A 17,862-nucleotide genomic window follows, 5' to 3' on the forward strand; every position below is an offset into this window, starting at 1 on the left:
AAACAATGGTTCCTGTGTTAAACAGTTTCATGTGCAAGTGTAACATGAAACACAGCAGAAGGATAAAGAGTGGAAATACAAGAAAACAGGTAATTGGTGCAACAGTGTTCTCATGCCAGCATATTGACTGGCCTGCTTCTGGTGGAAGACGGCACAGAAAAGGAATGATAATGACAGACCAGCAGGAAGATGATGATGTATCTGCCTAAGCAATTACAAGATGCAAAAAGGGTAGACTAGACAAAAGCCACTGAGAAATCTAATGAGTAGGCAAAGGAAGCATCACAGTCAGCTGAAAGCAAGAGCCAGTTACTTATTTTTCTCTGCCTTTGACTTGTTATGTGACTTCAGACAGGATGCTGGTCAGGATTTCAGAAGCAGCTTCAGTGACTTAGTTTTCAGATGTCTAGTTAGAGACCCTTAAGAAGCACCTGACTTTCAGAAAGCATGTATCTTACCTGTTTTGGAAAACCAGGTCTCTTTAGGTGGCTTATGCTGGACACCATCAAAGTGAGCTGTTCACCCAACAGCCTCAAGCCACTTCTGATATTTTTGGCCTATATAACACTTCATTATTATTATCCTTAAAAAGGATACATGAATGTTTACCTGAGCTGCCCATTTCACAGCACTAGTTACTGAATGCATGTATGAAGTGATGGATGGAAGGCTACCAAAAAGTGAATAATTATAAATGTGTATTAACCAGTGATTACAAAAGGCCGGTAATACACCTCTAAACAGTTACACTGGAAAAGGTAATTCATATGGTAATACTATACCAGATATATAGATATATAGACAAATAAGGCCAACGCCAGCTAGAATGTTAGGGATAAGCAACAGTGAATCTAAAGATCACATGTAGTAAACTTTCTAGATGTATCTGAGATTTTTAATCTGTTTATACCATAAAGTAAACCATATTATTTCCTATGGAATCAGAGAAGAATGGAACTGCAGTTTTCTCCAGTCACATCAGGGGATTAATGTAGATGAGATAAGATTTGGTTTGCATAGATTGTTCTACCATAGGGAGCAGGTGCCATGTGCACATGAAAGAAACTCTTTTCTATGCTATTTCTTTAGCCAGCTTTTAAACTAAATGCTGGAGAAGATTGCTGCACATTAGCTATGTTTCTCATATAAGTATTAATGGACTAATCATGCAAATTTACATTACCAAAGCAATCAAAGCTAAATTATAGGTCTGTTTTATTAATGACTATGACTCAGAACAATTCCACCATCTCTTCTGCTGTGAAAGCAGCTTACAAAGTCCAACAACTGAGTGTCCTATAATCTGTCCATGAACTGATGAATCCTCAGACTTTAAATGTGCCTCCGCTGCCATGTCTACATGAGGGGGAGATGAAGCCCTCAGCCTGTCACTGAGACCTCCACTCAGGAACAACCTACCATCCCAAATAACTGAATGGATGATACCAGCTGAGCATCTCCCATCACACTGGAGATCTCATTACATGCAGAGAACACAGCTACTCCATGGGTCCCCTGGAATGTGGCTCAGTGCCACAAGTGCATTAGAAGACCGGGCAACTCTTGGGACTGGCAGAATTGTTTCACTTTGCTGAACTCCACATGGTATTTTGCTACCATATTTTACAAGATCTGTAAACCACGCATTTTTCATTTCAATAAATACTTGCACTTCCTCAGTGTTACAGATTCTGATCTTTTTACAAGCACTGGGGAACGCATTTTCACAACAAGCACTGCTTATAGGAAAAGATAGGTACAAAAAGGCATGAAGAATGAAAAAGATAGCTAACTGCACTCTGTGAACTTGTTGCTCTTCTGTTGCAGGAATTTCCTTGGCTTGCACCTCGGATGACATTTACTTGAATTGCCTTATAGAGACAGGAGATGATGCATCCACATATCTGGCTGACTCACTCATAGCCACTGTGATTCAGTGAAAGGTCAGTCTCATACCATACATAGGCAATATTAAGGCTTCATCCTACCATTAATGAAATCAACATCAAAAGTCCCATGGAATTCAAAGTGGCAGGGAGGAAGCCTTTGCTCTAAGATGTTTACAATGCCTAAATGAGATATCCTAACAACAGCTCAGTTGCTCAAATACAATTCTGCTGTAGTCATTAGACTGCTTGAGTCTAATTTTACTGCAAGTCTATAGCTGTTGAAAACTTGGCCATGGAGCTATATGAAATGGAACAGAATAGAAGATCCAAAAGTTCCTGGTATTCCATAGAAGGAGCTATAAAATGTCAAAGGAATGAAATAAATGCATCTGTTGACATATAGTAGTACATTAAAACAAAGGGGATTGGAAGGTTTGGAAAGTACACTGTGTAATATGATTTTTTCCCCCTTTAGCTATTTTTGCCTGTTTCTGCTGCTTGTGTATGTAACATATTGCATGAATCTCTGTGCAGATTTTACTTGCATCCCTGTGGCTGAATTGACTTAGTCATTATCTACAAGATGAGACGTCTGTACTGGTTATTCAGCCTAGCTGCAGGGCATGAAATCATTAATTAAAACATAGATGAGATAAAGGAAGGCAATTGCATCACTGTCTCTACGAAGGATGGCTTAGTTCTCAGGGTTGTGAACTGGCGACTTACCACTCTTATCAAGAGGTTAGGAAGCACTTAGAATGAAACAAAGATTGGGGTAGCCCTCTTATCTGTTCTGCCATCAAAACAGCAGTTATCGGTGAAAGTTTCCGCGACTGCGATGAACCACGCTGAGAAATGGGCCAACCGATCTGCAGGCGTTTCTCGAGGCAATTGCACCACCTGCAGACTGTGCTCGGAGTAACAGCGGAGCAGGGACGGAGCAGCCGGGCAGTGCGGGAAACAGCGGGCTCGGTTAGGGCTGTTCATTCCCTCCTGGTCTTCTTAGGAATCCTTCTATCTCCATGTTAGCCATACCAGACATCACCACCGCCCCCCTCCCCATGCCTTTCTGCATAATACTTCCCCATCCTTGTGCTCTTTTCACTCAGTTACATCCCTTCACGCCTGGTCCCCGCTCCTCTCCATCCTATTAATGCAGGTTAGGATGCCATTTCCTTCCCAACTGCATTCTGCACCATCTCACCAGGCAGCTGGAGGTGCCGGACCACAGGGTACGAGCACACCACTTCACAGAATCACAGAATCACAGAATCCCAAGGGTTGGAAGGGACCTAAAAAGATCATCTAGTCCAACCCCCCTGCAAGAGCAGGGTAACCTACAGTACATCACACAGGAACTTGTCCAGGCGGGCCTTGAATATCTCCAGTGTAGGAGACTCCACAACCCCCCTGGGCAACCTGTTCCTTCACCTTGTACCTTCTTGCACTTTGTAGGGTACTTCTCAAGGTCCCACAAGGGTAAGAGCATCCCACTGACAGAAGCCCACATTTATCAGTTAGCTGAATAAAAAAGGAATATTGTTTGCTGAACCAGGAAATAGCAAACCCATGACTGATTAACAGCTGTAGGTGGGTGACTGATAATTAGATTAAGTTAGATAAAACACCCATCAGCTGGGCACATTCAGGACACAGCCTTTTTGTGTACAACATGCAAAATCAATTTTCTTCTCCTGGAGCCTGGAAGAGATGGTTCCCATATTCCCAAGCCATCTCTGCCTACAGTTTTTCTTTACTATCACTGCTTTTGAGTGCCAGTATTTCCTTCTATTTGAAAAAGTGTCTATCACAAGCTTTACTGGGGTCAGTATACCTTGTGTATGAGTATCTGAGGGGGATGAGCTGTGGGGAACAAGTGAGTCCAAATGAGGTTTTTCTCATTTTGTAAGGAAAAAAATCTTTGACTTTTTTTAATGTAGGGAATAAAGCTGTTAGCAAATTGATGTGATATTTTCCCTGTATACCCCAGTTGTTGTCCTGTACGCTTTTGTCCTGGCCAGAATGGGTCTGGCCTTAGCTCCCATCTTCCTCTAGCCCATGGATGTTTCTTCCTTCTTTCCTTTGGGAAGAACTGAGCAATGAATGACTCTTCTTGGCTTTCGGTTGCTGTTAAATCCACACTGTTAGATTCAAAGAAGACCTTATATATAAAAAGCTCTAGAAGGAAAAAGGAAGATGTGGTCTGACTGCTTCTATCATGTCATTAATGTTAAAACTTAAAAGGAGATAAAGCACTCACCCGCACCCGGACCTGTTGCCTGAGAAATCATTTCCAGTTATCAGAAGAAAGGAATTCCTTAGAAATAACAGCTTTAGAAGCCAGAAGGAAGTTGTGCAACTGTCAGTGGTGAAGGCAGCAGTTCTCATAACACAGCAACAGGCTAGAGATGTGAACCAAGTAATAACATCTCATCAAGATGTGTCTGAAACCCTTGTCATTATGGCCCCTGGTCACCAGTCATGCCCTCCGGGCTGCAGACAGCCAAGCTGCATAGTTACTGGGAATGCTATTACAGGGTATTTTTCTTTTTATAGTGCTTAAAACTCCTTAAAAAGGATTAACAACCCTAAGAGGAAAGTAATTACTATTTTCTCTACTTGACAAACCAGGAAAATGAGATATGGAAACATATGCAAAACACTCCATGTTATAATTAAGAGATCAGAGCTCCTACTCTCAGGGTCAAGCTGCTGAATTACTTCATGTTTATATAGTATGTAAATTGGATTATTTTAGAATGAAGTTTAAAATGAGCCTTGACTCCTGAATTTTCCCTCTGGTTCCGTCACTGGTGTGTGTTTAACAAAATGCAAAAGGCATATGTAAATCAAGCCACACCTGCTTCACTTTTATGATTGCAGCCTTTAATCTGCTGATGACTAGGAAGCTTTCCGAGTTCCTATGATGAAAAATACTTAACAGCAAATATCATTGCCATTATATATACTTCTACATTCATACGGAAGTATGAATGTGAAGAATTGGGAAGTTTACTTAGGAGTGACAAAGCAGAAGGAAATGGGCAAGGGACTTTACAGAGTTTCTCACTCTACCAAGATATGGTAAATGTGGGAGAAGTATTTCTGATTTTGCCTGGAAACAAAGCACATCCTACTCCCTACACCTATTACATTATGGGATTTGAAGCAATATCAGTGAACATTCTGTTCTATCAGCAGCAAGAGTTTTGGTTAATACATGTAGTGGGAAAGATTCATGCTGCTTTAAACTCAGTTACATCTCTGATCACACAAAAATGTGGAACTTCTGTTCTCCATTATTCTATATGAAGTATAGAATATATGGACTACTCTAAAATATTACTGTCTTCTATAAGACCATGACACAGATCTACCTTTAGGTAATTTGTATTCTCATCTTTATTAGAAGAACAAAATGAATTTTGAGCCAGCATATTCAGGAGAGCTGTGAGACAAATTGCTGTCAGATGGTTATAACCTCTGAAAGCATGATCCAAAAATCAACAGCTTCTTGATAGACAGACAGAAGTTCTGTACTAGCCTTTTTCTGATCTATCATATATAGGCTGAAACAGTCTATCAATCAGCATCTATGCATGTTATCTTTTGAAGCAGTGAAAAATGTACAGCCCATACTTAGAAACAGAGTAGTTAAGGTTGGAAAGGACCTTAAGATCATCCTGTTCCAACCCCCCTGCCATGGACAGGGATACCTCACACTAAACCATCCCACACAAGGCTTTGTCCAGCCTGGCCTTGAACACTGCCAGGGATGGAGCATTCACAACGTCCCTGGGCAACCCATTCCAGTGCCTCACTACCCTCACAGTAAAGAAGTTCCTCCTTATATCCAATCTAAACTTCCCCTGTTTAAGTTTGAACCCACTACCCCTTGTCCTGTCACTACAGTCCTCATAGTCTAGAGCTACCACTCCTTTACCACTTCTTTGGAACCTGTTCCAGTGCTTCACCACTACTTTCACAGTAAAGAATTTCTTCCTTATATCTATATAAAGAGATAAGCTATATCTATATATAAGCTATATCTACCTATAAGCTATATCTATATAGCTCCAGCATGTTTGTGTATCCTATGACTTGATACTATCTACAGAAGCTCCAAGCTCTGTGAACTTACATTACTGTCAGCCTGGGTAGGATCTGTGAAAGAAAAACCATCCTTCAGGCAGACCTAGGAAGAGTTGTGCATCATCAGAGGCAAGGCAAAACTTGCTATGACGTGACTGAGATGAGCACAGCATGTGCTTGTTTTGCAAACCTGACATGCAGTCACATTAGCAGATGCTGAGATGAGTCTCAGGATTGTACAGCATTAGCAAATGATTCCTGTAGCAGTGAGCACTGGCTACCATTAGGCTCATGTGCGCTTCTGAACTTTTGAACAAGGGCAGTATGCGATGTCAGTATATCTACAGTCAGACACACAGAATGGCACAGAACTACATACTTGGGGTGCTTGTTTCTCATCAGTCAATCACCAAGACAAGGGTAAAAAGCCACTGTGTCCTAAGAAGGAAACACCATAACTGCAAGGTTTGTGGTGATGACTCTTACGTCCATAGACAGCCAGGGTGGGAAGCTCTGTACTGATGATTATGACTCATGAGGAACTGAAAAATTTTTGCTGTGAGTTGGCTTAATGCTAATGTAAATGTTCTGAAGACTGAGAGGGGCAACAAAAAGGCTCTTGACCTCAGGTGTGGGTCTTTTCAAGGAGGGATTCAAAAATCTACAGACAAGGAATTCTTCTTAGCAGAGTGAACCACGAAACACCTTTTGGCCAGGTTTTGTGCCCTGTGGGTAATCTGCAATGAAAGTGCAAGAACCGAGAGACTTCCAATACATGCGAGCAGGGGGAGAATTCCTATCAAAAGGTCCCCTAAATGCAGTTGCATTTCCCCCTGCTCCAGGATAAAAGACATGAGCAGCTTTTGGTGACACACACACTGGTGGGGCAGAAACTCCTGGTGCTGCACACTATCATTGCCAAAAATTTGGTCCTGCCTCATTTAGCAGGTCATCGGCGTCATTCATCAGTATCATTCATCAGTAAAGTATCATAGCAGGTCATCATTCCTCAGCAACTATACAGAGTTACGGGTAATTGAATATCCTATCCTCAGGGGTCCACTGCGGAGAAGCATGATCTCTATCCATGCAGGAGCAGGGATTGAGCTCCTCTCTCAGACAGAACATGTGGCACTGGCATCTGTCTACTTGGGGAGCCTGTCTGCCCATGGTTACATGTGACCTGCAGTCAGAAGTGAGGGGCACCACAGGAAAACCTGGTAAAAATTAGACTATTCCTTTATCCTACAAAATAAAACCTGTGGCTACGCAACAGAACAAGAAAAGAGCTGTAATAAACTCATTGCAGGGATTACTGAGATGTCCTGTGGCTGGAGAGAGCTCCCATCCTGTATTCATGGTACAAGACAGGCTGAAGCATGGGCACTTGCTGCACACATGGTGGGAGCTGAAGCCTCCATCCTGAGTGACTGCATGCATGTACAGCCACGCTGCAGAGCTGCAGTCTCAGAAGAGAGATACATGGTATATGCTATATTGATATAAACTCCTCTGGGGTAGTTGGTGCAGTACAAACAGAGCAACAATTTAAAGCTGGCCTAATTAGGGCCTGCAGTTCCTACTGGCACAGAACTAAGCCCCAGAGCTGGTGTAGGTACAGTGTTATAAAAGTGCCACCTAAAGCAGTGGCAAAGCTGCTAAAATTGATTTCAGAAACTCAAATAACATTGAAATAGCAAAAGCATTTTTGCCTCCTTTTATGACCATCAATTGCTCCCACCTGGACTGTTACCAGTGTGCTGGTAAAGCTGTATTTGCAAAGCATTTCTAATGGAGGCAAGAGGATAATGGGGATTTCAAACACAGCTATCTCCCCTGTATCAGCCAAAGGAACCCATTCTTAACATAGAAGCCATTACTGGGTTTCCAGTTATTATTTCAGCAGGAATACTGCAAGTATTTACACATCACAGTGCAGCCATCATCCAAGCTAAAAAAGATGCTGCTCTAAACAGCTACTACATTAATGACACGAAGCAAGCACTCTGCGGACTGCTCCTAGCCTGGCACTAGAGGGCAATGAAGGCTTCAAGCACCAAGGCAGAAAGTCACGGCAGAGCCTTTCCTTCCCCAGAGCTCCTTTTTAGCTAATTTACTATGGGTCAGCCAAGATGGTCACACAAATATGGGTATCACCTTTAAATCCTTACACTGAGAAATGGGCTGAAGGAGATGCTATGGGGAAACAGAATCCCTAGGCAGCAGCAGGAGGCCATGGGATCCCAGCTATCCCCTTCTCTAGCTACACTCTTTGTGTATATAAAATAACCAAACCCTGTTCAGTTTGGTTTATAGCCCTCAGATGCATGTCCCTTGCCCTCCCCAGCACCTCTTGTAATGCTATATGTGAATATACTATTGGGAATGTACATATGCTATTGGGACACAGCTACATTCTGTTGGAAGGGAAGAGGCAGGCAATAGCCCAGTCACCGGTAAAGGCCTTTGCCGCTTGGATGTGATACAGCAGTTGTGCTTTCTAAGATCCAGGTAAACGGCATGAATCACAGTTCGCTTTCTTTACAACCACTGTGCACAGACAGCGCAGCTGCTAACTTCTGACTCACTGGGAAGGCACGGCTGAGTGATGGAGGGGCAGGGGGCATCCTGGATCAAAACACTGTCGGCTGCACGCACCTCAGGGGGAGCCCAGCCCTGTGTCTCATAGCACCCGAAACACAAGGCTGCAGGTGCATCTCTTGCTTCCCCTCCTCTTGCCCTGCCACGCTGTGCTATCGGGGTATATCCAAGGGCCTGCTTTCCTTCCTTTCTTCCTTCGTTCCTTCCCCAGAAGGTGCCTCCAGGACAGGCCAGCCCGTGGGTCTCACCCTTGCATTTTGTCAGTGCAAAAAACCCTCAGGAAAGAGCAAAATTCCCGAGATAACAACCCCCGGCAAAAGATTGCAAGCCAGAAGACTGAAAGGTCAGTTATGGGTTTATGCAAGTTCATAGAAACATAGAACCATCAAATGGTCTGGGTTGGAAGGGGCCTGAAAGCTCACCCAGTTCCAACCCCCTGCCACGGGCAGGGACACCTCACACTAGAGCAGATTGCTCCAAGCCCCATCCAACCTGGCCCTGAACACTGCCAGGGATGGGGCAGCCGCAGCCTCCCTGGTGCCGGTGTGTCAGCACCCTCCCAGAATGAAGGACAAGCTCATAATGAACGTGAGGTTTGATGGAGCGTGCTGGCACTCCTGGGCTGTCAGCGCTGGCCCTGCGCTATGACCTCCCTTCCCCTCCAGCCGCAGCTGGGCTGAAGCCAGAGCTGTCCAGCGCCCTTTCCAAGACAAATACAGTGCTATTTGTCTATTACTGTTATTACTATGTCAGCTGCCAGGAGAGTGTGGGACTCTGGAAGAGGAGGAGAGAAAAGATTAGTTATTTATGAAGAAAGGCTTTTGATAACAGCCTGAACAGATTAGATTAGAAGCATGGGAAACACTGGACCTGTCATTTTTGTTGTGGTGAGTTTTACTTTCTATTTTCCTTTCTATCTATTTCTGATACTTTCTATTTTCCCAAATACTATATTGATTACTTTCCCTGAAGTACCACACTGGAATGTAAGAGTGGGAAAAGAATGCGGTCATACCACTACTGTGTTGTGTGTGTGTATCTATGTATACTTACACATATATGATTCGGTGTACGTTAACGTGGTGACTTCTAGTTCACAAACTTGGCAGTTTTCCCCAGTACAACCTCCTGCACAAGTGTGGGAAAAGAATGGAGAACTTGTTACCCAAAATATGGTCATCCTAGAGCACTCTGCAGATACTGATTTAAGATATGGGCAGTTTAAGTAGAAAAGAAAATGTAGAAAACATTTGTCTGTAAAAGTACATTTCATGCTGAACAGCAATGGTTTAACCGCTTCTAATTTCAAATCCTCCTCTGCTTTTATTTGCCCTTTTCTTTACTCAGGGTTAACTGAAATACAAGTTCATCTGTCTAAACGATATCAGCAAAAATACCAAGGCCTTCGAATCTTGCAAAAAACTTTGCTTACAGAAAACATTAATTTTGCAGTTGTCATAGCAGAAACTGATTTCGAACTGGCCAACAATGAACAGATTGAAGCCTGTCTGTAATGTCATGAGTCACGTTCTGCAGAGTTATTCATAGGCAAAATCCCCAGTGGACCATAAAGAGGAAAATGGTTGAACAGGAGAAACATTTTTTCTTTTCCTGCAAAGATAATTCTTTCAATTCATGAATATTGTTGAGTTTATGTTGTTTTACGGTAGGGAAAAGCTTGAAGAGGAGTCACAGATCTGATTTCAATTGTGCCACATGACGTACAAGGTAAGATTCAGTTGATAAAACAGATAAAACAGTGACAAATTGAAGGAAAGGAGCGGGGTGATGGCCAAAGGACTAATTTGATGTCAAATGAGTGAACTTCAGAGTTCAACTATCTAGCCTAGGAAGAAAGACATGGGAGGCAAATATGTTAAAACCCTAGAAGAGATGAAAGCCTAGAGCACATGACTCCAAGCACAGGGCTTATAGTAGCCTGAGGAACCATAAAATATTCCCAAGTCATGAAAGGTGGCATTTTTGAAGTGGGCTAGTGAACCCGCGCTGAAATGTCTGTGAACACTTCAAACAGCTTTTACTTTTACACTAACTTTTTTTTTTTTTGCTTTTAGTTAAAAAGCTTTATTTTTAAATCAATTAAAAATAAAATAAATCTAACCGAATCGCACCCTGATGCAAAGCAATTTTCATCCAAATTCTTGCACTCCAGCTGCCCAAGTCTTCTGACAACCAAATCAGCCTTGCCGATGGCAGAGCTCTTGAGGAAACAAGCACAGAGTGACTGTGTGAACTAGAAGCTCACAACTAATGACACCAGAGAAAACTGTTACCGATAGTGACACCACACACATTCATCCCGATCATACGGTACTTTTACAGGCAGTTCCAAGTCATTGCAATCGCAACTAGAAATGACACTGATGACTGCTGTAACATACAGACCTACAGTGTACGTTACATGATGTGTACATAACACGGTACATGAAACTGCCCACCCACTTCCCACGTCCTTCCTAGAACAACCCAGCATAAGAGGAAGCACCCACCTGAAGACAGAAAGACGATGAAATGTCCCAGTGCAGAGCTGGACCTCACAAAATATTCTAATGATTAATAAACCAAGTATTCTGGCCGTGAATAAAGCCAAACTTCATCCTGTCTGAGCCCACCACTGCCTTCTATAGTTAGGCAAAGTTACCCATTTCAGAGAGTGTGTTCTAACAGCTACGGTTCAATGGAGATGAAACCTTGGACACACAGTAGATTTGGACCCAAAAGTGTGCATTTGAACTAGATGAAAACTCCAGTGTATGGGTGCTCTGGTTGAGCGGCTCCAGTAACTGGGCAGGAATTCTTGTGAGGATCAATGCCCTATGCTGAGTGTCCAAGGCAGCCCCCAGAAAACCACGCTGCAGTACACACAAAACATGGATGACGGTGATGATAACAAACTGTAAGCTGGGAAAAATGATACTGTCTTTATTATTACAGTTCTGATGAATGCATGGGGAAAGCAAATAAAGCAAAAGTCAAAATACAGACAAACATGCATGTCCATACACACATGCCCACTATGCAGGCATGAGCTATGACCACTATATGGGTATAGCTGTATTGTTACAGCTCAGTGATCACTGTTAGCAGTGTCATCACCTGGGACGTATGCAGGAACCCCTAGGAGGCTGTCCTGTGCAGTAAGGCACAACTGAGCATGGCAGATTCACAGCAAAGGTGCCAACAGGAACCACTGATGCTCCCAGCTGTACGGAGAGAAGCAGCAGCAGCCAGGTTTGACTACTGCCGGGGTGATGGATCCACAAATCCTTCAACAGAGCCAAACGCAGCACTTCATAGCTCTTGACTGTATGATTGCTGGATCATCAACACCAGCTGAAGGAGAGCGCTGGTTAGGTGATGCGATTCTTCTGGCAGGATTAAACCGTTGAGAGTTTCATGCAAGGAAAACCTAATCAGCCTGTGCACAGCATTCAGCCAGTAACAAGCAAAGGGAGGACTGATGTGCTCAGTGTTTTATGCTTTTGCTCTCCACTTAACATTTCATCAGTTTATTTTTAAAGCAATTTCTGCTGTTCACTTAGTGAGGTACATTAACGAGGTGGTATTTGTACATGAGGATGTGGCACAGAATCACTTTGAACCATGGACGAGCTATTCCACACGTAAAAGTGATGAGATCAAAACTACTTCTGGGCAGGAGACACAAAATAGCTGCGCTCTTGTTCGGGATGCTGTTCTCACCAAAAACAAGAGGCAGAAAACCGAGTCTACTGAACCTCCACATCTGACAACCTGGACAAAGACCACAACTTCTGTACAGATCGGGAAAGGAATGTGTGAAATAATGTATCCAGGTTTCCAGCACTGAAGAATAGAGAAATGCTGGTGAGGGAGGAGAAGAGTCACGATTTCCACCATTTCCCTCTGCTACCACCCACTTCCACGACACCAAACAAGGAAAGCAAGAATACTGATAACAATATGGAAAAGATCTGATTTACCTCTTCAGTGTCAAGCTATCATTGTAAAGGACATTTTGTTAAAAATCTCACAGAATCCATTTGGGAATGCAGATGGCCATCAGCTGCCAGTGTTAACTCACCACTCAACTGAACAGTGTTCAGCATTTTACTGACACTGATGAACAGCAGCAGAGTACCATCATAATAACAGAAGGGAAGTGGCTGAGAGGTAAAAATGCAAGAGCTCAGGGCAAAATCAGAAACCGGAGCAATTGTGGGAAGGACATCAGAGTCAGGCTGAGCATAACCGCAATGAATGATACATCTAGTTTCAATGACCTTCCCAGTGTATGTTTAAGTTAGCTGGTTCTGAAGCAGAGGTTAGGCTTATTTGAAATGACATGAGAAGAAACATGCAAGAGGAAGAACTGTATCTCTGGTATAGAATTTGCCTCCTTCTCTAGAACAAAAGCTGGAGTTTTTTTCTACATTGGCTACAGTAAACAGTACTACAAAAACCAGGTAGCTTTTACTGGTAGTAAAGGAGGAAACTGAGAGGCAGCGTGTAAAATGTAACATACATTATGGGAAAATGATGACACAGACGTAACTTGTGAAAGAGCACATTCTGTTGATATGAAAGTGTTTATTGCCTTTGTGTTTTTGATTCACCTTTACCTTCTTTCTGGAGAAAAAACATGCGGAAATAGTATGGAAAAATGAGTGACGACGACAGGACTTGTGTATGAATCAGAGCTCTGTGTCTTTTCAATGAACAGGTATTAGAACATGTTTCATTTTGTCTCATTATGATCTTTCTGACACCCCTCTCGCCCCCCCCCCCCCCCAGTTTATATGCCAGGTCAAGTTTTTCTATTTGAGATCCTTTATATTTTATTTCCCCTGTTTCTCTCTGCTTATATTTTTTAAATTGTCCCTAAATTCCTCTTTATCCAAGACTTCTTATCACTAAAAGTGGAATAAGAATACTTACATTTGTGAACTGCTCAAACAGTAGACAAAGAGTGCCAGATAACATTACTACTGCTAAGTAATAGCAATTTGCAGTGTATTTCTACTGCGCCAGATAAACATTCTGTATTTTTCATTACATGCAAATCAGTAATTTGAGCAAATATTAATGTTTAGGAAATGTTAAATGAAACCTGGAGCAGTGTCCCGGTAGTCAGACTGGTTATGATGGGTGTTTTGCTTTATTCAGCAGTTGATAAAGGGCTCGACTGAACACATTTGTTAATCAGGTGATTGGGAGTTCTCGTCTTTTTTATACTGAATTAGAAAACTCTTGCGAGAGTGCGGCTTCCACAAAGATGAGGCAAGCCAATTTATTAGCCCCGGCTGACAAATCTGGTAAACTCACTGTGAGCACTTCCTTTTGCTTTACTGAAAACCAAACATGTCACAGTCCCCTATTTAGATCAGAAACAGCACAAAAATGAGACAGAGAAAAGGAACAATTGGCAATGGGGAAACGTTTGCAGATCTTACTGTAAAATATGATTTGGACCTCTTTATATTACAGCTTTCATCCAGCTGTATTGAGATGTACTAAAGACGGAAATAAGTTTTGAGAAGGACGACAGATCAATAAAAATCCATAGATTACCAGAATTTGCTGGTTTCACTGACAACTTTCCTCCCCTAAAACCCACTACAGAAATGCTCCTGTAAATAATGAAATCCTGCTGACTGAAAGGGAGTAAGTGTCACAGGCTGGCTTTCTTGTGACTGAGTTCTTCTGCTTCGCAGATTTTTCACTGGTCATTGTCCTGCTAACCCCTACAGTAACCTTCCCATCCCTCTTGGCTGGGGTTATTTTGGGGTGGGTTTTCTGTTGGCTTGTTTGGTTTGCATTTTTATGTTTTTAAATGGAGAAACATAACCAGAAAGCGATCTTGGAACTGATCATAATGTGATCCTTTTGTCTTGGCTTCCAGCCACCTGGAGTTAGAATCTTGACCTATGGTGCCTGATTAACATGCAAGAGCCTCTGGAGCCTTGACCTTCTGGTGAACTATCTGGGTACTACTGGAGTAAAAATTGATAAAAATACCTCAGTTGAGTGATTTCAGTTTCTCTGCAGTGCAGTGACTCACAGGTTTCTGAAGCACATGGGTGCAATCCGTAATCTTTGGGTGCGAGAACTGTTTCCAATAACACAAACAGCTATTGGCAGGTTGAAATGTATTGCTTTAGGTTGAGTTGTTAACACATGAAACAAACCTGACAGCCCAAGGTCAGTAACACAGCTGAACATACAGATAAATGCACTTTTTCATCTCTGTCTTTCCAGTATCTTGCATCAGTTTTGTACTACATTTGTGAAGACTGTACAGCATGCACTCTGTATGTGTCTACTCATGCACACGAGTGTCAACTAACAATATGCAACCAGCTCCTACGACTGTAATAGAGTTTCTATTTCTATACAACATTTTGTAACACCATGCAAACAAAGCTTTTGCTCGGAATGTTTATATGGAAAGTCTTCTTCTTTTAAGAGCTTTGTAATTAACTTGCAGGGAAAACCTGTATTTACAGGGAAACAACACACCGAGGCAATGGGATCTCCTGTACCTTGCAACAACCCAAGTGGGCATGTTAGTTCCTGTGGAAGACATCCAAGATGTACAGATCAAAGGGAACTAACAAACCAACAACCTGTTCTCACAAGGATCCCCAGTTACAGAAACACAGGACTGCTATCACCCTGGCAAATGGCAGAGGAATAAGAAATGGCTGGGCCTCCCTCCCCTAAGAAATAACTGATCCCACGGAAAGGAGTAAGAAAAACCAAATGCTGAAAATGAATTGTAAGCTGTCTCCCCCCTTTCTTTTTCTACCTTGCTTTCTGTTTGCTATTGGTTATGGGAAAGAAGCACTCGGTGTTCCAGCCTTACCACCGAGCGGTGTTTTTCTGCACGCATCAGCTGCATCTGAGTAAGCAGAGCTATTTTTAAATCACCAGCCATCCCATGCGGTAAAGCAGTCACAGAACTGCAGCGTCATGCACAGCACAGGGAATCACTGATCCTGGTTTGCAGCGTCATACAAACGGGAAAGGCATAAACCAGCATCCTACCAACTTTCAAGAGTCTGTGACTAAGTCTCAGTTTCAGATTCTGTCCTTACCCACGCCAAAACGCTCTCTGACATTTTCCTATAGCTGCCCCAGCGTGGTTAAGTCCAGGTTCAGGCTGATTTCTTTTGGTGGTGGGGAAAATTCAAAAAGTCATGAGTACAACGGTGACAGCCACTTTCCTGGCTGACACATACGGACAGAGCTGGGGACCTCCAGAGCAAGAAACGTGGCAGGCTTGAGCACTAAACCATGACAGCTCAAGCTGCCGTGTTACAGCTTCTGCTTTTCCTTGACAGGCACATAGATGTGAATACTCGCTGTGCTGTTCCACAAACACAACTGGAAACAAAGTTCGGAGTGATGCAAACTGAAAGAAATCATATGCCACATTCTACAGTTATATTGTACCTCATCTTCCCATTAAATGTGTACCTTGTTCATTAAACACACATAGAACGCCTGACTGTTGTATATAAATCAACACGGTACAAGGAACGATACTCAACTAAACATTAACATGACTCACAGCTTAATATGAAAGCTGTGTGCATCCAAGTAGGGATGTTCTTTACAGCAGTGGTCTAAGAGAGCCTGGCATCACTTACAGGAGGATCTGCAGACAGCAGGATGTCACTGTATATGTTCTGACCTCCCGGCATAAGTTTATTGATGCTTGACATCAGCTTTTGGAGTTTTAAATGGAAATGGCATCCCTGCCCACGGCATGGGGGTTGGAACTGGATGATCTTGAGGTCCTTTCCAACCCAAACTATTCTATGATTCTATAAGAGTGACAGTGACAAACGTTGCTGATCCTCCCCGCGTGTAAAGGCTGATCATTTTCAAGCATATGGCAAATTTTCAACTTTGATTTCTCCCAAATACAATGCAACACACAGATTTTAAACAACAAGCAACAGACACGTGGCAAAACAATCCAAGCTCTTCTTGGGGAAAATAAAACAGAGCACATCCCGTATGATCATTTCTGTTACTCTGCGCTATTCGCAGCAGCTCAGATAAGCAAGTTCCTTATAAAGACCTGTGGATTTATTCCATCATGAAGTTGTTTGGCTCCTGCACCCTGATCTATTATCCAGCCTGCTTCTGTGTTAGCATGCTCTGGGGAGTCTTTTGGAGGTGTTCTGACTGCATCTTTAACAGCACAGTTCAGGACACTCTTGGCTCAATGGTCAGACAATATGCACAGGACTCTGGTAATGGTTTTCCTCTTTCAGTAGCCTCTCTAGCCTTCTGTGAAGGAGGAGTGTGCTGAAAGGAGCAGTTATATTCCCAAAACCATATGCTGGGACATGTGCTATGTGCCTCAGGGTATGAACACTGAAATCTGGAGGATCCGAAGGCATACAAATACTCCATTATTGTGGATGCCTTAACAAAAGAAACCCCACCCTGAGCACCTCGGGGCTGTAGGACAAGCTCTGAATCCAGGGACTTAATGTGGTCCTGTTCGTAATATGTGCAAAGATGTTTCATAATCAGGGAGATGTAAAGATCTGCGGCTCATTCACGCCAGTCCACTAACAGGAGCTGGCCTGCTAACTCAGTGCTGTGGGTGTCAGGGTGCTAAAAGCTCCTCGCAAAAAACCAGGCATGTGAACCAAAGATTGGCTCTGCACACGTACAGTTTTTAAGCTATGCTAGATTTGCATGATCCATCCAACACCTGGATGCTGGGAAGCAGGGCTATCTGCCAGACTGACTTCACAGATAAGCGATGTGTGAGGGGGGCCTATTCACAACCCCCTTTGTTTTGACCTCCATCACTACAAGCCTCCACAGTGTTGCTGGGTGGTTTTCTCTGCTTCAGTGAAGGAGGAGAAGTATGGAAAAACAACCTTTCTGAATGGTTTGCTCCATGTAAGTGGCAGGCTGGTTTCTACATATCAACCAATTACATCCCGTTTTGGATAACCATCAGCCGAGAGTACGTATTTCATAGAATCACAGAATCATTTAGGTTGGAAAAGAATTTTAAGACATTTGAGTCCAACTGTTCACCCAGCACTGCCAAGTCCACCACTGAAGCATGTCCCTAAGAGTCACATCCCCATGTCTTTACCTCCAGGGATGGTGACTCCACCGCTTCCCTGGGCAGCCTGTTCCAGCGCTTGACAACCCTTTTGGTGAAGAATTTTTTCCTAATATCCAATCTAAACCTCCCCTGGCACGACTTGCGTCAAACGCAAGTGGTGCTGGTATTTCCATCTGC

At 43.0% G+C, this 17,862-nt stretch overlaps 1 long non-coding RNA gene across 1 annotated transcript; it reads left to right on the plus strand.

Annotated features, from left to right (window-relative positions):
• Positions 1 to 9,347: 9,347 nt before the first annotated feature.
• LOC136004232 (uncharacterized) lies at positions 9,348 to 16,707 on the plus strand. Its single transcript, XR_010608304.1, has 3 exons — positions 9,348 to 9,469; positions 10,253 to 10,310; positions 15,089 to 16,707. It is a non-coding gene; the product is annotated as an uncharacterized LOC136004232 (long non-coding RNA).
• Positions 16,708 to 17,862: the final 1,155 nt, after the last annotated feature.

This window comes from Lathamus discolor, chromosome 1, assembly GCF_037157495.1.
Source record: "Lathamus discolor isolate bLatDis1 chromosome 1, bLatDis1.hap1, whole genome shotgun sequence".
NCBI lineage: Eukaryota > Metazoa > Chordata > Aves > Psittaciformes > Psittacidae > Lathamus > Lathamus discolor.